Source organism: Monomorium pharaonis, chromosome 6 (assembly GCF_013373865.1).
Source record: "Monomorium pharaonis isolate MP-MQ-018 chromosome 6, ASM1337386v2, whole genome shotgun sequence".
Taxonomy (NCBI): domain Eukaryota; kingdom Metazoa; phylum Arthropoda; class Insecta; order Hymenoptera; family Formicidae; genus Monomorium; species Monomorium pharaonis.
The window spans coordinates 18,107,756-18,112,521 of NC_050472.1; the positions used below are offsets into that span (position 1 = coordinate 18,107,756).

The 4,766-nt window shown below is 28.8% G+C and overlaps 1 long non-coding RNA gene across 5 annotated transcripts; it reads right to left on the reverse strand.

Moving 5' to 3' along the window:
• Positions 1–1,207: 1,207 nt before the first annotated feature.
• Positions 1,208–4,321, reverse strand: LOC118646152. Of its 5 annotated transcripts, XR_004963721.1 has the most exons (5): positions 3,934–4,318; positions 3,117–3,233; positions 2,591–2,612; positions 2,378–2,415; positions 1,217–1,435 (listed from the first exon to the last, which is right to left on the reverse strand). It is a non-coding gene; the product is annotated as an uncharacterized LOC118646152 (long non-coding RNA). The 5 variants fall into 5 exon arrangements; XR_004963719.1 differs by having other exon boundaries at positions 1,208–1,435; positions 2,378–2,612; positions 3,934–4,321; XR_004963718.1 differs by lacking the exon at positions 2,378–2,415 and having other exon boundaries at positions 1,224–1,435; positions 3,934–4,316.
• Positions 4,322–4,766: the final 445 nt, after the last annotated feature.

Sequence of the window (4,766 nt, forward strand, 5' to 3'; positions counted from 1 at the left end):
TCTGTTTACGGCGCCGGCATTCTTGGTCTCAGTCGCAGCACGTTGTAAATATAAAGGTGCCTTTTCATGCTGACGCTTGACGCTCATTTTAGTGTCAAAACAGGTCACGTGATCAAACCCGATGCTGGAATTGTAAAAGACACATGAAAAGAGATTTTGCGTCAAATTAGAGCGTCAGTGTTCTGCATTAATATTAATTGTGTTATTCAAATATTTACATTATGTCATTCAGAGAGAAATATCAAATGTGGTTAAAGTGTACAAAATGAGTGTACAAAAAAGATATTGAAACAAAATCAGCGACGTAAACTTTTGGCAGCAGTTCTAATAAACGAATTACAACAACAAAACAGAAGAAATTATCGTAAAAAACGTTATTAGATAAATCCAATATTTTTAGAACGATATAACCACGGATTTTATTATTCAATTTTTCCGGTCATTATTTTGGAAAAAGCACGATTCAGAAATTATTTTCGTATGACTCCTACACAATTTGAAGAGTTGTTGAATTTAGTAGCACCATTTATCGAAAGGCAGACAGTGGTTCGAAAACCTATACCTGCAGCAGAAAGATTATGCCTGACACTGAGGTGAATTTATAGAATTAATTTTATTATATACATTTACTTATTTTTATTATATACTTTTTATTAATTTTATACCCAGCAAACACCAATATATAACCATTACATTGCTGCAATAAAACGGAATGTAACAGGTAATATTACATGAACGTTACATGTAACATTCCTGTTAGTTATAATTTCCTACTCATGTGATGTTGTAGTTACATAACATAAATATAACGTAGAACTGAACTGTTATATAACTATAACCGAGATGTTTGTAATGGCAATATAAACTATTATATTGCTGTTATAAAAAATAATTACAGTGTTGTTATATATGTACATGTATATATTTTAGCACATAATTCCTAGGAGGTTAAGTACTTAAATTAAGTTTACATAAAACAAAAAATACTTTTGAATGCAATTTCGTTGTTTTATGTAAAATTAATTTAAGAACTTGACTTCCTGAAAATTGTAAGTTCTAAAATTATAAAGGATAGATATAATTATAAAGGAAAAAGATAACATTAAAAATAGTCTTTTCAATAAACTTCTTAATATATTTAACACATATATTTATCAACAAAATAAACTTATATCTAAACAAATGTATACATATTATACTTTATGATTATTAGTAAATATATTTTAAAAATAATTTTTAAAAATATAAAAAACGAGGGAAAATAAGAGAAAAACATTAAATAAACTTCACGTAATGTTGAACTAAATTATAGCTTTGCTCCAGCTGTCAATCACAATCTCAACGTCAATCACGTCTCCTATAGTTTTATAAAATCTGAAATTGTCAGGACATGATAGTGACATGAGTGCAAGCGCTTCCATTTGAGTTCAGTTTTCTGTAAAAAAAAAATAATAAATAATATTATATAACGCTCACCAATACACTAATTCATATATAGAACATTAAATACGTATTTAGAATATTCGAGGATTGGTACGAATAAACCGTCATGCGCATGTACGCATCTCGCTATTTTGCACGCTGGTGCACGCGCAACCGACGCAACGCCGCAACATGATGACGTGCGCGAGGTTAGCAGCGAGTCAGTTTTTAGTTTTATGCATAATTTGCATATTTTACATCGTGAAGGAAAATACGACTGTGCTTAATTTGAAGTTTAGTCTAACACAATGGGTTGTATGTATTGTATAATCAGATAAGTCTCACAAAATTTTTATTTTTTTGTATGGAGTAAGTATTCTGAGATAAGATTAATACTTTGTGTTATGTTTTATTTTTAGTTATATTAAAAGCAAGAAAGGAAGAAACACTTTATTTGAGCGTAAAGTAGAAGAAAGAATAGACGAGTAAGGAAAGAAAGATATAAAAGAGAGATTAACCTCACAGCTTGGAATTTACAGTGTGCCGAACAGAATATGTGGACCTTGAAGGTATCAAATAACATAATTTTACCAAAAAAGTTATAGGATGAAGTGAACAGTTTATTTTTTTGTGTGAGAAAATATCTATATTACAATCTAACTTGTTTCGAGAAAACCTTCGCAAAAGATTTAATAAAGAACAAGCAATTTGATGAGATTATCATTATTATCATATTTATTATTCGAATTTTAAAGAGAAGCAGTAAGAAATTTTATTACTTTTTAATACATTATTAAAAAATTGTTGGCTGTTACACCAAAATTCTCTTTCTTGTAAGCTGGTGTATGCTATTGATAAAAAATTCACCGAAGTTTGTCTCTGTTTAAGCTTAGCGAACCATTATATAAAGAATTGGCAGAGCAATTCATATCAAAAGGATTATCCAAAGGTGTACCTCCTAGTTCTTCAAGTATGTCATTATCTTATGGCAGGCTAGGTAAGAGAATAATGACAAATGTTATAATTTTATTTTAATATTGTATTGCAACTATGTGACTCTTAAAGGTATCGTACAACCATCTTTTTTAGATTACTGAAATAAATAAAAAGCGAAATCTGATCTGAAACAATTACAACAAAGTATACAGACTAATGTCACTCAACTAACCTGCCGATGATGTGGTCGCAGGCTGTAATATAGGAAATATGTTTATGAATGTCAAAGATTATCTGTAGGTCTTAGTCATTTAGTAACTGTTATGCATTTTGTGTCAGCCAGATATACGCCTCAGAATTATACTGATAAAGCTCTTAATTACATTAAAAACTAAAAAGTAAGTATTTAAATACTCTGTTGTTCCCAAAATAATTTATTCTAATTAATACAATTCTTTTCATACATTCACAATGATCACATTCAGAATTTTTATTTATATTTTTGATTCTCTAACTTAATTGTTTGTAAATTGAGGCATATATAAGACGAAAGACTACAAAATAGGCATATATGAGACGAAAGACAAAATAAGATATTTTTATTTATAGAATAATTTAAGAATGACCAGTTAATGTGCGTATGATTATTCTGGAAATGTGCACAAAAATGGAACTTGAGAAGGAACATTTGATTATTCCTATCTCTAATTTGCTGGGTTTTATTCTAAAAACATATAATGGCTATAATTTATTCTTACCTGTTCTAATCCTTGTGAAAATTTCTTCAACTTTTATGAACTTCAGTTATTCTTTACGTTCTTTTAAATTTTAAGAAGAACAGTTGTCCGAATGATGTAAGAATAATTGGCAGAATCCTGTAATATAAAATTAGTTTTAATATGATACGTCTTTATAAATTATATTTATAAGTTTATAACTGCCTTTATATATTGTATGATTTACACATATGCTATGTGACTTTTGCAGAAATGTATGTAAAACTAGCAGCCCGAATAATAAATTATCTTTAAATTCACTTAAGAAATACATTATTTAAATATAAAAATATGTAGTTGTGCAGATCAAAACAAGAAACATATCGCTATACATTTTGTCAATAATAGATTTGATAATATACATATCTGTTAGTTTTAACTTTAACGATAAATTTATTGCTTCGCAAGATAGAGTAGAACTTTTATCTGCCATACTTTTTTGTTCATTTTGTGCAAAAATGCATCGAATAAGCAGCGTATACAATTTTATCGAAATTGTATGATGGATCTAAATTGTATAATTATCAATGTACCGTCAATTCCACAATACATGTTGTATCGAATTAACATGTAATATTAAAAATAAAAAATATATAAAGGCGGTTATAACTTATAAATCTATATTGTTGTTGCTGACTAAACATAACCTACAAAACATGTAGGAAAGATTATAATAAGTTATCTATGATGTATATTATATATAAGAAAATTAATATATGTTAATTAAATGCAGCAACATTTTCTACACCTTTTCATATAATCTTTAATAAATGTTGACTTAAAAAACATAAAGGATTACCTGATTAAAGTCAAGTTGCAAGAAAACAACGTCTCTCTTTCGTCATTATAGCATCCACTAGGGGAAAGCGCGCCTAATGCACGAGATGTACGTTGTGCGATTGAGGTTAGAGTCTCACAAGATTCAAATTTTATAATATTTATATAACATAAGTAAAACAATTGTTGTGTAACCACGCAACATTGTGGTTACATCACTGTCCGGTTATTGTAACATACAAATAACGAAGTAATATTATAGCTTCATAACTTTGTTACATCACATATATGTAGTAAAGTTTCGTAACTATAATATAAATAGAGTGTAACGTCTGTTATATTACATGTTACTCTCACGTTATATTGCATTTATATTTGGTGTTTGCTGGGTACATAATATTTTTTCTATACATTAAAATTTTTTATATATTAGATTTCTTGCGTCTGGTGATTCAATGACATCTATTTCGTATCAATACCTTGTCAGATTGACAACTGTGAGCAATATCATCGAAGAGACATGTAATGTCATTTGGAATTGTCTTCAAAAAAAAGTAATTCTCTCTTGTTTGAATGAAGACGATTGGTTAAACATATTGCTCATAACTTTGAAACAAAATGGAATTTTAATCATTGTATCGGAGCAATTGATGGGAAACATGTTCTTCTTCAGGTATACATATGCAAAATCTCTATTTCTCTCTCTCTCTCTCTCTCTCTCTCTTTTTCTTCTTCTCTCTCTCTCTCTCTCCCTCTGTGTATATATATATATACAGGGTGTAATGTAATCGGAAGCCATCCCGTAATGGAAAGATAGACGGGATCGAGATGAACATAAAAGTCCAATATTGTCTT